We start from the raw sequence: 18,458 nt of genomic DNA, 5'->3' as shown, positions 1-18,458 counted from the left end.
CCTTATTCAGGTTAATCGTGTTTTTAAAAAAAAATGTAAGCCAGGGCGGGATCAGCCAGCGGCGGCTTCCCACATTCATATACAGTCTGGAAGCGGAGGGGTGAACTATTAATACAATGTTCTTTTTATATACACCACTCCATTGAAACTACAATGAAATGATAGCAGCAATTCTTGAAACAGGTACGGACAGGGATCGAAAACATGAACTTCAGTTTTTGAAAATGATGCCATAAAAGTTGGCAACCATGCCACTTCTGTTCTATAAATGTACTAACAGGGATTGAACGCATATTCTTCAGATTACAAGACCAAATGATTTTGCACATCTCTGTTTCCTGCTTAGAATTTCAACATTCTGGAAAGTAGAAGTTGGGTCTTTGCAAAAAAACATGGAGAAGCTGGGGATTGAACCCAGGACCTCATACATGCAAAGCATGCGCTCTACCACTGAGCTACATCCCCTTTCTGCAAAAGAAAAAAATGTTGCTTATTTTTTAAAATGTCACCTTTATTTAACCAGGTAAGCCAGTTAAGGACAAGTTCTCATACACCACTGCGACCTGGCCAAGATAAAGCAAAGCAGTGCAACACAAACAACAACACAGAGTTACACATGGAACAAACAAATCCGGGCTAGGGACCAGCAAAAGTGACCCAAAAGAGACACTCTGGCGGAGCAACTTAGTTTTTAATTGTATTTTTTTGTTTTTCAGTTTAGTTTTCTTAATTTGGTTTGGTTTTTAACCTTATGGTCCACTTAGGAGCCTACGACAAGTCACAGTAAAACATTAACATTTTTAACCATAACATAAAAATAAATAATTCTATACAATCTACATTAACAATCTAAATGGACCAAAAAGAGACAATAGAAAAAACTTTCAATTGCAATGTGAGAAAATGATGGTAACTAGTCTGGCCCTTATTCAGGTTAATCGTGTTTTAAAAAAAAAATGTAAGCCAGGGCGGGATCAGCCAGCGGCGGCTTCCCACATTCATATACAGTCTGGAAGCGGAGGGGTGAACTATTAATCCAATGTTCTTTTTATATACACCACTCCATTGAAACTACAATGAAATGATAGCAGCAATTCTTGAAACAGGTACGGACAGGGATCGAAAACATGAACTTCAGTTTTTGAAAATGATGCCATAAAAGTTGGCAACCATGCCACTTCTGTTCTATAAATGTACTAACAGGGATTGAACGCATATTCTTCAGATTACAAGACCAAATGATTTTGCACATCTCTGTTTCCTGCTTAGAATTTCAACATTCTGGAAAGTAGAAGTTGGGTCTTTGCAAAAAAACATGGAGAAGCTGGGGATTGAACCCAGGACCTCATACATGCAAAGCATGCACTCTACCACTGAGCTACATCCCCTTTCTGCAAAAGAAAAAAATGTTGCTTATTTTTTAAAATGTCACCTTTATTTAACCAGGTAAGCCAGTTAAGGACAAGTTCTCATACACCACTGCGACCTGGCCAAGATAAAGCAAAGCAGTGCAACACAAACAACAACACAGAGTTACACATGGAACAAACAAATCCGGGCTAGGGACCAGCAAAAGTGACCCAAAAGAGACACTCTGGCGGAGCAACTTAGTTTTTAATTGTATTTTTTTGTTTTTCAGTTTAGTTTTCTTAATTTGGTTTGGTTTTTAACCTTATGGTCCACTTAGGAGCCTACGACAAGTCACAGTAAAACATTAACATTTTTAACCATAACATAAAAATAAATAATTCTATACAATCTACATTAACAATCTAAATGGACCAAAAAGAGACAATAGAAAAAACTTTCAATTGCAATGTGAGAAAATGATGGTAACTAGTCTGGCCCTTATTCAGGTTAATCGTGTTTTAAAAAAAAAATGTAAGCCAGGGCGGGATCAGCCAGCGGCGGCTTCCCACATTCATATACAGTCTGGAAGCGGAGGGGTGAACTATTAATACAATGTACTTTTATATACACCACTCCATTGAAACTACAATGAAATGATAGCAGCAATTCTTGAAACAGATACAGACAGGGATCGAAAACATGAACTTCAGTTTTTGAAAATGATGCCATAAAAGTTGGCAACCATGCCACTTCTGTTCTATAAATGTACTAACAGGGATTGAACGCATATTCTTCAGATTACAAGACCAAATGATTTTGCACATCTCTGTTTCCTGCTTAGAATTTCAACATTCTGGAAAGTAGAAGTTGGGTCTTTGCAAAAAAACATGGAGAAGCTGGGGATTGAACCCAGGACCTCATACATGCAAAGCATGCACTCTACCACTGAGCTACATCCCCTTTCTGCAAAAGAAAAAATGTTGCTTATTTTTTTAAATGTCACCTTTATTTAACCAGGTAAGCCAGTTAAGGACAAGTTCTCATACACCACTGCGACCTGGCCAAGATAAAGCAAAGCAGTGCAACACAAACAACAACACAGAGTTACACATGGAACAAACAAATCCGGGCTTGGGACCAGCAAAAGTGACCCAAAAGAGACACTCTGGCGGAGCAACTTAGTTTTTAATTGTATTTTTTTGTTTTTCAGTTTAGTTTTCTTAATTTGGTTTGGTTTTTAACCTTATGGTCCACTTAGGAGCCTACGACAAGTCACAGTAAAACATTAACATTTTTAACCATAACATAAAAATAAATAATTCTATACAATCTACATTAACAATCTAAATGGACCAAAAAGAGACAATAGAAAAAACTTTCAATTGCAATGTGAGAAAATGATGGTAACTAGTCTGGCCCTTATTCAGGTTAATCGTGTTTTAAAAAAAAAATGTAAGCCAGGGCGGGATCAGCCAGCGGCGGCTTCCCACATTCATATACAGTCTGGAAGCGGAGGGGTGAACTATTAATACAATGTACTTTTATATACACCACTCCATTGAAACTACAATGAAATGATAGCAGCAATTCTTGAAACAGATACGGACAGGGATCGAAAACATGAACTTCAGTTTTTGAAAATGATGCCATAAAAGTTGGCAACCATGCCACTTCTGTTCTATAAATGTACTAACAGGGATTGAACGCATATTCTTCAGATTACAAGACCAAATGATTTTGCACATCTCTGTTTCCTGCTTAGAATTTCAACATTCTGGAAAGTAGAAGTTGGGTCTTTGCAAAAAAACATGGAGAAGCTGGGGATTGAACCCAGGACCTCATACATGCAAAGCATGCACTCTACCACTGAGCTACATCCCCTTTCTGCAAAATAAAAAAATGTTGCTTATTTTTTAAAATGTCACCTTTATTTAACCAGGTAAGCCAGTTAAGGACAAGTTCTCATACACCACTGCGACCTGGCCAAGATAAAGCAAAGCAGTGCAACACAAACAACAACACAGAGTTACACATGGAACAAACAAATCCGGGCTAGGGACCAGCAAAAGTGACCCAAAAGAGACACTCTGGCGGAGCTACTTAGTTTTTAATTGTATTTTTTTGTTTTTCAGTTTAGTTTTCTTAATTTGGTTTGGTTTTTAACCTTATGGTCCACTTAGGAGCCTACGACAAGTCACAGTAAAACATTAAAATGTTTAACCATAACATAAAAATAAATAATTCTATACAATCTACATTAACAATCTAAATGGACCAAAAAGAGACAATAGAAAAAACTTTCAATTGCAATGTGAGAAAATGATGGTAACTAGTCTGGCCCTTATTCAGGTTAATCGTGTTTTTAAAAAAAAATGTAAGCCAGGGCGGGATCAGCCAGCGGCGGCTTCCCACATTCATATACAGTCTGGAAGCGGAGGGGTGAACTATTAATACAATGTACTTTTATATACACCACTCCATTGAAACTACAATGAAATGATAGCAGCAATTCTTGAAACAGGTACGGACAGGGATCGAAAACATGAACTTCAGTTTTTGAAAATGATGCCATAAAAGTTGGCAACCATGCCACTTCTGTTCTATAAATGTACTAACAGGGATTGAACGCATATCCTTCAGATTACAAGACCAAATGATTTTGCACATCTCTGTTTCCTGCTTAGAATTTCAACATTCTGGAAAGTAGAAGTTGGGTCTTTGCAAAAAAACATGGCGAAGCTGGGGATTGAACCCAGGACCTCATACATGCAAAGCATGCGCTCTACCACTGAGCTACATCCCCTTTCTGCAAAAGAAAAAAATGTTGCTTATTTTTTAAAATGTCACCTTTATTTAACCAGGTAAGCCAGTTAAGGACAAGTTCTCATACACCACTGCGACCTGGCCAAGATAAAGCAAAGCAGTGCAACACAAACAACAACACAGAGTTACACATGGAACAAACAAATCCGGGCTAGGGACCAGCAAAAGTGACCCAAAAGAGACACTCTGGCGGAGCAACTTAGTTTTTAATTGTATTTTTTTGTTTTTCAGTTTAGTTTTCTTAATTTGGTTTGGTTTTTAACCTTATGGTCCACTTAGGAGCCTACGACAAGTCACAGTAAAACATTAACATTTTTAACCATAGCATAAAAATAAATAATTCTATACAATCTACATTAACAATCTAAATGGACCAAAAAGAGACAATAGAAAAAACTTTCAATTGCAATGTGAGAAAATGATGGTAACTAGTCTGGCCCTAATTCAGGTTAATCGTGTTTTTTTTAAAATTGTAAGCCAGGGCGGGATCAGCCAGTGGCGGCTTCCCACATTCATATACAGTCTGGAAGCGGAGGGGTGAACTATTAATACAATGTACTTTTTATATACACCACTCCATTGAAACTACAATGAAATGATAGCAGCAATTCTTGAAACAGGTACGGACAGGGATCGAAAACATGAACTTCAGTTTTTGAAAATGATGCCATAAAAGTTGGCAACCATGCCACTTCTGTTCTATAAATGTACTAACAGGGATTGAACGCATATTCTTCAGATTACAAGACCAAATGATTTTGCACATCTCTGTTTCCTGCTTAGAATTTCAACATTCTGGAAAGTAGAAGTTGGGTCTTTGCAAAAAAACATGGAGAAGCTGGGGATTGAACCCAGGACCTCATACATGCAAAGCATGCGCTCTACCACTGAGCTACATCCCCTTTCTGCAAAAGAAAAAAATGTTGCTTATTTTTTAAAATGTCACCTTTATTTAACCAGGTAAGCCAGTTAAGGACAAGTTCTCATACACCACTGCGACCTGGCCAAGATAAAGCAAAGCAGTGCAACACAACAACAACACAGAGTTACACATGGAACAAACAAATCCGGGCTAGGGACCAGCAAAAGTGACCCAAAAGAGACACTCTGGCGGAGCAACTTAGTTTTTAATTGTATTTTTTTGTTTTTCAGTTTAGTTTTCTTAATTTGGTTTGGTTTTTAACCTTATGGTCCACTTAGGAGCCTACGACAAGTCACAGTAAAACATTAACATTTTTAACCATAACATAAAAATAAATAATTCTATACAATCTACATTAACAATCTAAATGGACCAAAAAGAGACAATAGAAAAAACTTTCAATTGCAATGTGAGAAAATGATGGTAACTAGTCTGGCCCTAATTCAGGTTAATCGTGTTTTTTTTTAATTGTAAGCCAGGGCGGGATCAGCCAGTGGCGGCTTCCCACATTCATATACAGTCTGGAAGCGGAGGGGTGAACTATTAATACAATGCACTTTTTATATAAACCACTCCATTGAAACTACAATGAAATGATAGCAGCAATTCTTGAAACAGGTACGGACAGGGATCGAAAACATGAACTTCAGTTTTTGAAAATGATGCCATAAAAGTTGGCAACCATGCCACTTCTGTTCTATAAATGTACTAACAGGGATTGAACGCATATTCTTCAGATTACAAGACCAAATGATTTTGCACATCTCTGTTTCCTGCTTAGAATTTCAACATTCTGGAAAGTAGAAGTTGGGTCTTTGCAAAAAAACATGGAGAAGCTGGTGATTGAACCCAGGACCTCATACATGCAAAGCATGCGCTCTACCACTGAGCTACATCCCCTTTATGCAAAAGAAAAATATTTTGCTTATTTTTTAAAATGTTACCTTTATTTAACCAGGTAAGCCAGTTAAGGACAAGTTCTCATACACCACTGCGACCTGGCCAAGATAAAGCAAAGCAGTGCAACACAAACAACAACACAGAGTTACACATGGAACAAACAAATCCGGGCTTGGGACCAGCAAAAGTGACCCAAAAGAGACACTCTGGCGGAGCAACTTAGTTTTTAATTGTATTTTTTTGTTTTTCAGTTTAGTTTTCTTAATTTGGTTTGGTTTTTAACCTTATGGTCCACTTAGGAGCCTACGACAAGTCACAGTAAAACATTAACATTTTTAACCATAACATAAAAATAAATAATTCTATACAATCTACATTAACAATCTAAATGGACCAAAAAGAGACAATAGAAAAAACTTTTAATTGCAATGTGAGAAAATGATGGTAACTAGTCTGGCCCTAATTCAGGTTAATCGTGTTTTTTTTAAATTGTAAGCCAGGGCGGGATCAGCCAGGGGCGGCTTCCCACATTCATATACAGTCTGGAAGCGGAGGGGTGAACTATTAATACAATGTACTTTTATATACACCACTCCATTGAAACTACAATGAAATGATAGCAGCAATTCTTGAAACAGATACGGACAGGGATCGAAAACATGAACTTCAGTTTTTGAAAATGATGCCATAAAAGTTGGCAACCATGCCACTTCTGTTCTATAAATGTACTAACAGGGATTGAACGCATATTCTTCAGATTACAAGACCAAATGATTTTGCACATCTCTGTTTCCTGCTTAGAATTTCAACATTCTGGAAAGTAGAAGTTGGGTCTTTGCAAAAAAACATGGAGAAGCTGGGGATTGAACCCAGGACCTCATACATGCAAAGCATGCGCTCTACCACTGAGCTACATGCCCTTTCTGCAAAAGAAAAACATTTTGCTTATTTTTTTAAATGTCACCTTTATTTAACCAGGTAAGCCAGTTAAGGACAAGTTCTCATACACCACTGCGACCTGGCCAAGATAAAGCAAAGCAGTGCAACACAAACAACAACACAGAGTTACACATGGAACAAACAAATCCGGGCTAGGGACCAGCAAAAGTGACCCAAAAGAGACACTCTGGCGGAGCAACTTAGTTTTTAATTGTATTTTTTTGTTTTTCAGTTTAGTTTTCTTAATTTGGTTTGGTTTTTAACCTTATGGTCCACTTAGGAGCCTACGACAAGTCACAGTAAAACATTAACATTTTTAACCATAACATAAAAATAAATAATTCTATACAATCTACATTAACAATCTAAATGGACCAAAAAGAGACAATAGAAAAAACTTTCAATTGCAATGTGAGAAAATGATGGTAACTAGTCTGGCCCTTATTCAGGTTAATCGTGTTTTTAAAAAAAAATGTTGGCCAGGGCGGGATCAGCCAGCGGCGGCTTCCCACATTCATATACAGTCTGGAAGCGGAGGGGTGAACTATTAATACAATGTACTTTTTATATACACCACTCCATTGAAACTACAATGAAATGATAGCAGCAATTCTTGAAACAGGTACGGACAGGGATCGAAAACATGAACTTCAGTTTTTGAAAATGATGCCATAAAAGTTGGCAACCATGCCACTTCTGTTCTATAAATGTACTAACAGGGATTGAACGCATATTCTTCAGATTACAAGACCAAATGATTTTGCACATCTCTGTTTCCTGCTTAGAATTTCAACATTCTGGAAAGTAGAAGTTGGGTCTTTGCAAAAAAACATGGAGAAGCTGGGGATTGAACCCAGGACCTCATACATGCAAAGCATGCGCTCTACCACTGAGCTACATCCCCTTTCTGCAAAAGAAAAAAATGTTGCTTATTTTTTAAAATGTCACCTTTATTTAACCAGGTAAGCCAGTTAAGGACAAGTTCTCATACACCACTGCGACCTGGCCAAGATAAAGCAAAGCAGTGCAACACAAACAACAACACAGAGTTACACATGGAACAAACAAATCCGGGCTAGGGACCAGCAAAAGTGACCCAAAAGAGACACTCTGGCGGAGCAACTTAGTTTTTAATTGTATTTTTTTGTTTTTCAGTTTAGTTTTCTTAATTTGGTTTGGTTTTTAACCTTATGGTCCACTTAGGAGCCTACGACAAGTCACAGTAAAACATTAACATTTTTAACCATAACATAAAAATAAATAATTCTATACAATCTACATTAACAATCTAAATGGACCAAAAAGAGACAATAGAAAAAACTTTCAATTGCAATGTGAGAAAATGATGGTAACTAGTCTGGCCCTAATTCAGGTTAATCTTGTTTTTTTTTAATTGTAAGCCAGGGCGGGATCAGCCAGTGGCGGCTTCCCACATTCATATACAGTCTGGAAGCGGAGGGGTGAACTATTAATACAATGTACTTTTTATATACACCACTCCATTGAAACTACAATGAAATGATAGCAGCAATTCTTGAAACAGGTACGGACAGGGATCGAAAACATGAACTTCAGTTTTTGAAAATGATGCCATAAAAGTTGGCAACCATGCCACTTCTGTTCTATAAATGTACTAACAGGGATTGAACGCATATTCTTCAGATTACAAGACCAAATGATTTTGCACATCTCTGTTTCCTGCTTAGAATTTCAACATTCTGGAAAGTAGAAGTTGGGTCTTTGCAAAAAAACATAGAGAAGCTGGGGATTGAACCCAGGACCTCATACATGCAAAGCATGCGCTCTACCACTGAGCTACATGCCCTTTCTGCAAAAGAAAAACATTTTGCTTATTTTTTTAAATGTCACCTTTATTTAACCAGGTAAGCCAGTTAAGGACAAGTTCTCATACACCACTGCGACCTGGCCAAGATAAAGCAAAGCAGTGCAACACAAACAACAACACAGAGTTACACATGGAACAAACAAATCCGGGCTTGGGACCAGCAAAAGTGACCCAAAAGAGACACTCTGGCGGAGCAACTTAGTTTTTAATTGTATTTTTTTGTTTTTCAGTTTAGTTTTCTTAATTTGGTTTGGATTTTAACCTTATGGTCCACTTAGGAGCCTACGACAAGTCACAGTAAAACATTAACATTTTTAACCATAACATAAAAATAAATAATTCTATACAATCTACATTAACAATCTAAATGGACCAAAAAGAGACAATAGAAAAAACTTTCAATTGCAATGTGAGAAAATGATGGTAACTAGTCTGGCCCTAATTCAGGTTAATCGTGTTTTTTTTAAATTGTAAGCCAGGGCGGGATCAGCCAGTGGCGGCTTCCCACATTCATATACAGTCTGGAAGCGGAGGGGTGAACTATTAATACAATGTACTTTTTATATACACCACTCCATTGAAACTACAATGAAATGATAGCAGCAATTCTTGAAACAGGTACGGACAGGGATCGAAAACATGAACTTCAGTTTTTGAAAATGATGCCATAAAAGTTGGCAACCATGCCACTTCTGTTCTATAAATGTACTAACAGGGATTGAACGCATATTCTTCAGATTACAAGACCAAATGATTTTGCACATCTCTGTTTCCTGCTTAGAATTTCAACATTCTGGAAAGTAGAAGTTGGGTCTTTGCAAAAAAACATGGAGAAGCTGGGGATTGAACCCAGGACCTCATACATGCAAAGCATGCGCTCTACCACTGAGCTACATGCCCTTTCTGCAAAAGAAAAACATTTTGCTTATTTTTTTAAATGTCACCTTTATTTAACCAGGTAAGCCAGTTAAGGACAAGTTCTCATACACCACTGCGACCTGGCCAAGATAAAGCAAAGCAGTGCAACACAAACAACAACACAGAGTTACACATGGAACAAACAAATCCGGGCTTGGGACCAGCAAAAGTGACCCAAAAGAGACACTCTGGCGGAGCAACTTAGTTTTTAATTGTATTTTTTTGTTTTTCAGTTTAGTTTTCTTAATTTGGTTTGGATTTTAACCTTATGGTCCACTTAGGAGCCTACGACAAGTCACAGTAAAACATTAACATTTTTAACCATAACATAAAAATAAATAATTCTATACAATCTACATTAACAATCTAAATGGACCAAAAAGAGACAATAGAAAAAACTTTCAATTGCAATGTGAGAAAATGATGGTAACTAGTCTGGCCCTAATTCAGGTTAATCGTGTTTTTTTTAAATTGTAAGCCAGGGCGGGATCAGCCAGTGGCGGCTTCCCACATTCATATACAGTCTGGAAGCGGAGGGGTGAACTATTAATACAATGTACTTTTTATATACACCACTCCATTGAAACTACAATGAAATGATAGCAGCAATTCTTGAAACAGGTACGGACAGGGATCGAAAACATGAACTTCAGTTTTTGAAAATGATGCCATAAAAGTTGGCAACCATGCCACTTCTGTTCTATAAATGTACTAACAGGGATTGAACGCATATTCTTCAGATTACAAGACCAAATGATTTTGCACATCTCTGTTTCCTGCTTAGAATTTCAACATTCTGGAAAGTAGAAGTTGGGTCTTTGCAAAAAAACATAAAGAAGCTGGGGATTGAACCCAGGACCTCATACATGCAAAGCATGCGCTCTACCACTGAGCTACATGCCCTTTCTGCAAAAGAAAAACATTTTGCTTATTTTTTTAAATGTCACCTTTATTTAACCAGGTAAGCCAGTTAAGGACAAGTTCTCATACACCACTGCGACCTGGCCAAGATAAAGCAAAGCAGTGCAACACAAACAACAACACAGAGTTACACATGGAACAAACAAATCCGGGCTTGGGACCAGCAAAAGTGACCCAAAAGAGACACTCTGGCGGAGCAACTTAGTTTTTAATTGTATTTTTTTGTTTTTCAGTTTAGTTTTCTTAATTTGGTTTGGTTTTTAACCTTATGGTCCACTTAGGAGCCTACGACAAGTCACAGTAAAACAGTAACATTTTTAACCATAACATAAAAATAAATAATTCTATACAATCTACATTAACAATCTAAATGGACCAAAAAGAGACAATAGAAAAAACTTTCAATTGCAATGTGAGAAAATGATGGTAACTAGTCTGGCCCTAATTCAGGTTAATCGTGTTTTTTTTAAATTGTAAGCCAGGGCGGGATCAGCCAGTGGCGGCTTCCCACATTCATATACAGTCTGGAAGCGGAGGGGTGAACTATTAATACAATGTACTTTTTATATACACCACTCCATTGAAACTACAATGAAATGATAGCAGCAATTCTTGAAACAGGTACGGACAGGGATCGAAAACATGAACTTCAGTTTTTGAAAATGATGCCATAAAAGTTGGCAACCATGCCACTTCTGTTCTATAAATGTACTAACAGGGATTGAACGCATATTCTTCAGATTACAAGACCAAATGATTTTGCACATCTCTGTTTCCTGCTTAGAATTTCAACATTCTGGAAAGTAGAAGTTGGGTCTTTGCAAAAAAACATGGAGAAGCTGGGGATTGAACCCAGGACCTCATACATGCAAAGCATGCGCTCTACCACTGAGCTACATGCCCTTTCTGCAAAAGAAAAACATTTTGCTTATTTTTTTAAATGTCACCTTTATTTAACCAGGTAAGCCAGTTAAGGACAAGTTCTCATACACCACTGCGACCTGGCCAAGATAAAGCAAAGCAGTGCAACACAAACAACAACACAGAGTTACACATGGAACAAACAAATCCGGGCTTGGGACCAGCAAAAGTGACCCAAAAGAGACACTCTGGCGGAGCAACTTAGTTTTTAATTGTATTTTTTTGTTTTTCAGTTTAGTTTTCTTAATTTGGTTTGGATTTTAACCTTATGGTCCACTTAGGAGCCTACGACAAGTCACAGTAAAACATTAACATTTTTAACCATAACATAAAAATAAATAATTCTATACAATCTACATTAACAATCTAAATGGACCAAAAAGAGACAATAGAAAAAACTTTCAATTGCAATGTGAGAAAATGATGGTAACTAGTCTGGCCCTAATTCAGGTTAATCGTGGTTTTTTTAAATTGTAAGCCAGGGCGGGATCAGCCAGTGGCGGCTTCCCACATTCATATACAGTCTGGAAGCGGAGGGGTGAACTATTAATACAATGTACTTTTTATATACACCACTCCATTGAAACTACAATGAAATGATAGCAGCAATTCTTGAAACAGGTACGGACAGGGATCGAAAACATGAACTTCAGTTTTTGAAAATGATGCCATAAAAGTTGGCAACCATGCCACTTCTGTTCTATAAATGTACTAACAGGGATTGAACGCATATTCTTCAGATTACAAGACCAAATGATTTTGCACATCTCTGTTTCCTGCTTAGAATTTCAACATTCTGGAAAGTAGAAGTTGGGTCTTTGCAAAACAAAAGGAGAAGCTGGTGATTGAACCCAGGACCTCATACATGCAAAGCATGCGCTCTACCACTGAGCTACATCCCCTTTCTGGGAAATAAATACATGTTGCTTATTTTTTTAAATGTCACCTTTATTTAACCAGGTAAGCCAGTTAAGGACAAGTTCTCATACACCACTGCGACCTGGCCAAGATAAAGCAAAGCAGTGCAACACAAACAACAACACAGAGTTACACATGGAACAAACAAATCCGGGCTTGGGACCAGCAAAAGTGACCCAAAAGAGACACTCTGGCGGAGCAACTTAGTTTTTAATTGTATTTTTTTGTTTTTCAGTTTAGTTTTCTTAATTTGGTTTGGTTTTTAACCTTATGGTCCACTTAGGAGCCTACGACAAGTCACAGTAAAACATTAACATTTTTAACCATAACATAAAAATAAATAATTCTATACAATCTACATTAACAATCTAAATGGACCAAAAAGAGACAATAGAAAAAACTTTCAATTGCAATGTGAGAAAATGATGGTACCTAGTCTGGCCCTAATTCAGGTTAATCGTGTTTTTTTTTAAATGTAAGCCAGGGCGGGATCAGCCAGCAGCGGCTTCCCACATTCATATACAGTCTGGAAGCGGAGGGGTGAACTATTAATACAATGTACTTTTTATATACACCACTCCATTGAAACTACAATGAAATGATAGCAGCAATTCTTAAAACAGGTACGGACAGGGATCGAGAACATGAACTTCAGTTTTTGAAAATGATGCCATAAAAGTTGGCTAACATGCCACTTCTGTTCTATAAATATACTAACAGGGATTGAACGCATATTCTTCAGATTACAAGACCAAATGATTTTGCACATCTCTGTTTCCTGCTTAGAATTTCAACATTCTGGAAAGTAGAAGTTGGGTCTTTGCAAAACAATAGGAGAAACTGGTGATTGAACCTAGGACCTCATACATGCAAAGCATGCGCTCTACCACTGAGCTACATCCCCTTTCTGGGAAATAAAAAAATGTTGCTTATTTTTTAAAATGTCACCTTTATTTAACCAGGTAAGCCAGTTAAGGACAAGTTCTCATACACCACTGCGACCTGGCCAAGATAAAGCAAAGCAGTGCAACACAAACAACAACACAGAGTTACACATGGGACAAACAAATCCGGGCTTGGGACCAGCAAAAGTGACCCAAAAGAGACACTCTGGCGGAGCAACTTAGTTTTTAATTGTATTTTTTTGTTTTTCAGTTTAGTTTTCTTAATTTGGTTTGGTTTTTAACCTTATGGTCCACTTAGGAGCCTACGACAAGTCACAGTAAAACATTAACATTTTTAACCATAACATAAAAATAAATAATTCTATACAATCTACATTAACAATCTAAATGGACCAAAAAGAGACAATAGAAAAAACTTTCAATTGCAATGTGAGAAAATGATGGTAACTAGTCTGGCCCTAATTCAGGTTAATCGTGGTTTTTTTAAATTGTAAGCCAGGGCGGGATCAGCCAGTGGCGGCTTCCCACATTCATATACAGTCTGGAAGCGGAGGGGTGAACTATTAATACAATGTACTTTTTATATACACCACTCCATTGAAACTACAATGAAATGATAGCAGCAATTCTTGAAACAGGTACGGACAGGGATCGAAAACATGAACTTCAGTTTTTGAAAATGATGCCATAAAAGTTGGCAACCATGCCACTTCTGTTCTATAAATGTACTAACAGGGATTGAACGCATATTCTTCAGATTACAAGACCAAATGATTTTGCACATCTCTGTTTCCTGCTTAGAATTTCAACATTCTGGAAAGTAGAAGTTGGGTCTTTGCAAAACAAAAGGAGAAGCTGGTGATTGAACCCAGGACCTCATACATGCAAAGCATGCGCTCTACCACTGAGCTACATCCCCTTTCTGGGAAATAAATACATGTTGCTTATTTTTTTAAATGTCACCTTTATTTAACCAGGTAAGCCAGTTAAGGACAAGTTCTCATACACCACTGCGACCTGGCCAAGATAAAGCAAAGCAGTGCAACACAAACAACAACACAGAGTTACACATGGAACAAACAAATCCGGGCTTGGGACCAGCAAAAGTGACCCAAAAGAGACACTCTGGCGGAGCAACTTAGTTTTTAATTGTATTTTTTTGTTTTTCAGTTTAGTTTTCTTAATTTGGTTTGGTTTTTAACCTTATGGTCCACTTAGGAGCCTACGACAAGTCACAGTAAAACATTAACATTTTTAACCATAACATAAAAATAAATAATTCTATACAATCTACATTAACAATCTAAATGGACCAAAAAGAGACAATAGAAAAAACTTTCAATTGCAATGTGAGAAAATGATGGTACCTAGTCTGGCCCTAATTCAGGTTAATCGTGTTTTTTTTTAAATGTAAGCCAGGGCGGGATCAGCCAGCAGCGGCTTCCCACATTCATATACAGTCTGGAAGCGGAGGGGTGAACTATTAATACAATGTACTTTTTATATACACCACTCCATTGAAACTACAATGAAATGATAGCAGCAATTCTTAAAACAGGTACGGACAGGGATCGAGAACATGAACTTCAGTTTTTGAAAATGATGCCATAAAAGTTGGCTAACATGCCACTTCTGTTCTATAAATATACTAACAGGGATTGAACGCATATTCTTCAGATTACAAGACCAAATGATTTTGCACATCTCTGTTTCCTGCTTAGAATTTCAACATTCTGGAAAGTAGAAGTTGGGTCTTTGCAAAACAATAGGAGAAACTGGTGATTGAACCTAGGACCTCATACATGCAAAGCATGCGCTCTACCACTGAGCTACATCCCCTTTCTGGGAAATAAAAAAATGTTGCTTATTTTTTAAAATGTCACCTTTATTTAACCAGGTAAGCCAGTTAAGGACAAGTTCTCATACACCACTGCGACCTGGCCAAGATAAAGCAAAGCAGTGCAACACAAACAACAACACAGAGTTACACATGGGACAAACAAATCCGGGCTTGGGACCAGCAAAAGTGACCCAAAAGAGACACTCTGGCGGAGCAACTTAGTTTTTAATTGTATTTTTTTGTTTTTCAGTTTAGTTTTCTTAATTTGGTTTGGTTTTTAACCTTATGGTCCACTTAGGAGCCTACGACAAGTCACAGTAAAACATTAACATTTTTAACCATAACATAAAAATAAATAATTCTATACAATCTACATTAACAATCTAAATGGACCAAAAAGAGACAATAGAAAAAACTTTCAATTGCAATGTGAGAAAATGATGGTACCTAGTCTGGCCCTAATTCAGGTTAATCGTGTTTTTTTTTAAATGTAAGCCAGGGCGGGATCAGCCAGCAGCGGCTTCCCACATTCATATACAGTCTGGAAGCGGAGGGGTGAACTATTAATACAATGTACTTTTTATATACACCACTCCATTGAAACTACAATGAAATGATAGCAGCAATTCTTAAAACAGGTACGGACAGGGATCGAGAACATGAACTTCAGTTTTTGAAAATGATGCCATAAAAGTTGGCAACCATGCCACTTCTGTTCTATAAATGTACTAACAGGGATTGAACGCATATTCTTCAGATTACAAGACCAAATGATTTTGCACATCTCTGTTTCCTGCTTAGAATTTCAACATTCTGGAAAGTAGAAGTTGGGTCTTTGCAAAACAAAAGGAGAAGCTGGTGATTGAACCCAGGACCTCATACATGCAAAGCATGCGCTCTACCACTGAGCTACATCCCCTTTCTGGGAAATAAATACATGTTGCTTATTTTTTTAAATGTCACCTTTATTTAACCAGGTAAGCCAGTTAAGGACAAGTTCTCATACACCACTGCGACCTGGCCAAGATAAAGCAAAGCAGTGCAACACAAACAACAACACAGAGTTACACATGGAACAAACAAATCCGGGCTTGGGACCAGCAAAAGTGACCCAAAAGAGACACTCTGGCAGAGCAACTTAGTTTTTAATTGTATTTTTTTGTTTTTCAGTTTAGTTTTCTTAATTTGGTTTGGTTTTTAACCTTATGGTCCACTTAGGAGCCTACGACAAGTCACAGTAAAACATTAACATTTTTAACCATAACATAAAAATAAATAATTCTATACAATCTACATTAACAATCTAAATGGACCAAAAAGAGACAATAGAAAAAACTTTCAATTGCAATGTGAGAAAATGATGGTACCTAGTCTGGCCCTAATTCAGGTTAATCGTGTTTTTTTTTAAATGTAAGCCAGGGCGGGATCAGCCAGCAGCGGCTTCCCACATTCATATACAGTCTGGAAGCGGAGGGGTGAACTATTAATACAATGTACTTTTTATATACACCACTCCATTGAAACTACAATGAAATGATAGCAGCAATTCTTAAAACAGGTACGGACAGGGATCGAGAACATGAACTTCAGTTTTTGAAAATGATGCCATAAAAGTTGGCTAACATGCCACTTCTGTTCTATAAATATACTAACAGGGATTGAACGCATATTCTTCAGATTACAAGACCAAATGATTTTGCACATCTCTGTTTCCTGCTTAGAATTTCAACATTCTGGAAAGTAGAAGTTGGGTCTTTGCAAAACAATAGGAGAAACTGGTGATTGAACCTAGGACCTCATACATGCAAAGCATGCGCTCTACCACTGAGCTACATCCCCTTTCTGGGAAATAAAAAAATGTTGCTTATTTTTTAAAATGTCACCTTTATTTAACCAGGTAAGCCAGTTAAGGACAAGTTCTCATACACCACTGCGACCTGGCCAAGATAAAGCAAAGCAGTGCAACACAAACAACAACACAGAGTTACACATGGGACAAACAAATCCGGGCTTGGGACCAGCAAAAGTGACCCAAAAGAGACACTCTGGCGGAGCAACTTAGTTTTTAATTGTATTTTTTTGTTTTTCAGTTTAGTTTTCTTAATTTGGTTTGGTTTTTAACCTTATGGTCCACTTAGGAGCCTACGACAAGTCACAGTAAAACATTAACATTTTTAACCATAACATAAAAATAAATAATTCTATACAATCTACATTAACAATCTAAATGGACCAAAAAGAGACAATAGAAAAAACTTTCAATTGCAATGTGAGAAAATGATGGTACCTAGTCTGGCCCTAATTCAGGTTAATCGTGTTTTTTTTTAAATGTAAGCCAGGGCGGGATCAGCCAGCAGCGGCTTCCCACATTCATATACAGTCTGGAAGCGGAGGGGTGAACTATTAATACAATGTACTTTTTATATACACCACTCCATTGAAACTACAATGAAATGATAGCAGCAATTCTTAAAACAGGTACGGACAGGGATCGAGAACATGAACTTCAGTTTTTGAAAATGATGCCATAAAAGTTGGCTAACATGCCACTTCTGTTCTATAAATATACTAACAGGGATTGAACGCATATTCTTCAGATTACAAGACCAAATGATTTTGCACATCTCTGTTTCCTGCTTAGAATTTCAACATTCTGGAAAGTAGAAGTTGGGTCTTTGCAAAACAATAGGAGAAACTGGTGATTGAACCTAGGACCTCATACATGCAAAGCATGCGCTCTACCACTGAGCTACATCCCCTTTCTGGGAAATAAATAAATGTTGCTAATTTTTTTAAATGTCACCTTTATTTAACCAGGTAAGCCAGTTAAGGACAAGTTCTCATACACCACTGCGACCTGGCCAAGATAAAGCAAAGCAGTGCAACACAAACAACAACACAGAGTTACACATGGGACAAACAAATCCGGGCTTGGGACCAGCAAAAGTGACCCAAAAGAGACACTCTGGCGGAGCAACTTAGTTTTTAATTGTATTTTTTTGTTTTTCAGTTTAGTTTTCTTAATTTGGTTTGGTTTTTAACCTTATGGTCCACTTAGGAGCCTACGACAAGTCACAGTAAAACATTAACATTTTTAACCATAACATAAAAATAAATAATTCTATGCAATCTACATTAACAATCTAAATGGACCAAAAAGAGACAATAGAAAAAAACTTTCAATTGCAATGTGAGAAAATGATGGTACCTAGTCTGGCCCTAATTCAGGTTAATCGTGTTTTTTTTTAAATGTAA

At 37.3% G+C, this 18,458-nt stretch overlaps 14 non-coding genes across 14 annotated transcripts; all 14 read right to left on the bottom strand.

Annotated features, from left to right (window-relative positions):
• Nucleotides 1-393: 393 nt before the first annotated feature.
• On the bottom strand, nucleotides 394-465 carry trnaa-ugc (transfer RNA alanine (anticodon UGC)). Its single transcript has one exon. It is a non-coding gene; the product is annotated as a tRNA-Ala (tRNA).
• Nucleotides 466-1,316: 851 nt separating this feature from the next.
• trnaa-ugc (transfer RNA alanine (anticodon UGC)) lies at nucleotides 1,317-1,388 on the bottom strand. The gene has a single exon. It is a non-coding gene; the product is annotated as a tRNA-Ala (tRNA).
• An 850-nt stretch (nucleotides 1,389-2,238) lies between these two features.
• trnaa-ugc (transfer RNA alanine (anticodon UGC)) lies at nucleotides 2,239-2,310 on the bottom strand. The gene has a single exon. It is a non-coding gene; the product is annotated as a tRNA-Ala (tRNA).
• An 849-nt stretch (nucleotides 2,311-3,159) lies between these two features.
• Nucleotides 3,160-3,231, bottom strand: trnaa-ugc (transfer RNA alanine (anticodon UGC)). The gene has a single exon. It is a non-coding gene; the product is annotated as a tRNA-Ala (tRNA).
• An 850-nt stretch (nucleotides 3,232-4,081) lies between these two features.
• Nucleotides 4,082-4,153, bottom strand: trnaa-ugc (transfer RNA alanine (anticodon UGC)). The gene has a single exon. It is a non-coding gene; the product is annotated as a tRNA-Ala (tRNA).
• Nucleotides 4,154-5,003: 850 nt separating this feature from the next.
• On the bottom strand, nucleotides 5,004-5,075 carry trnaa-ugc (transfer RNA alanine (anticodon UGC)). Its single transcript has one exon. It is a non-coding gene; the product is annotated as a tRNA-Ala (tRNA).
• An 848-nt stretch (nucleotides 5,076-5,923) lies between these two features.
• trnaa-ugc (transfer RNA alanine (anticodon UGC)) lies at nucleotides 5,924-5,995 on the bottom strand. The gene has a single exon. It is a non-coding gene; the product is annotated as a tRNA-Ala (tRNA).
• Nucleotides 5,996-6,843: 848 nt separating this feature from the next.
• On the bottom strand, nucleotides 6,844-6,915 carry trnaa-ugc (transfer RNA alanine (anticodon UGC)). Its single transcript has one exon. It is a non-coding gene; the product is annotated as a tRNA-Ala (tRNA).
• Nucleotides 6,916-7,766: 851 nt separating this feature from the next.
• trnaa-ugc (transfer RNA alanine (anticodon UGC)) lies at nucleotides 7,767-7,838 on the bottom strand. Its single transcript has one exon. It is a non-coding gene; the product is annotated as a tRNA-Ala (tRNA).
• A 1,770-nt stretch (nucleotides 7,839-9,608) lies between these two features.
• On the bottom strand, nucleotides 9,609-9,680 carry trnaa-ugc (transfer RNA alanine (anticodon UGC)). Its single transcript has one exon. It is a non-coding gene; the product is annotated as a tRNA-Ala (tRNA).
• Nucleotides 9,681-11,450: 1,770 nt separating this feature from the next.
• Nucleotides 11,451-11,522, bottom strand: trnaa-ugc (transfer RNA alanine (anticodon UGC)). Its single transcript has one exon. It is a non-coding gene; the product is annotated as a tRNA-Ala (tRNA).
• Nucleotides 11,523-12,370: 848 nt separating this feature from the next.
• Nucleotides 12,371-12,442, bottom strand: trnaa-ugc (transfer RNA alanine (anticodon UGC)). The gene has a single exon. It is a non-coding gene; the product is annotated as a tRNA-Ala (tRNA).
• A 1,768-nt stretch (nucleotides 12,443-14,210) lies between these two features.
• Nucleotides 14,211-14,282, bottom strand: trnaa-ugc (transfer RNA alanine (anticodon UGC)). Its single transcript has one exon. It is a non-coding gene; the product is annotated as a tRNA-Ala (tRNA).
• Nucleotides 14,283-16,050: 1,768 nt separating this feature from the next.
• Nucleotides 16,051-16,122, bottom strand: trnaa-ugc (transfer RNA alanine (anticodon UGC)). The gene has a single exon. It is a non-coding gene; the product is annotated as a tRNA-Ala (tRNA).
• Nucleotides 16,123-18,458: the final 2,336 nt, after the last annotated feature.

This window comes from Oncorhynchus mykiss, chromosome 15 (assembly GCF_057628025.1).
Source record: "Oncorhynchus mykiss isolate SJ-2025 chromosome 15, ASM5762802v1, whole genome shotgun sequence".
Classification (NCBI taxonomy): Eukaryota; Metazoa; Chordata; class Actinopteri; order Salmoniformes; family Salmonidae; genus Oncorhynchus; species Oncorhynchus mykiss.
The sequence above is the reverse complement of the archived record's forward strand: the minus strand, read 5'-3'. Positions and strand labels throughout refer to the sequence as shown.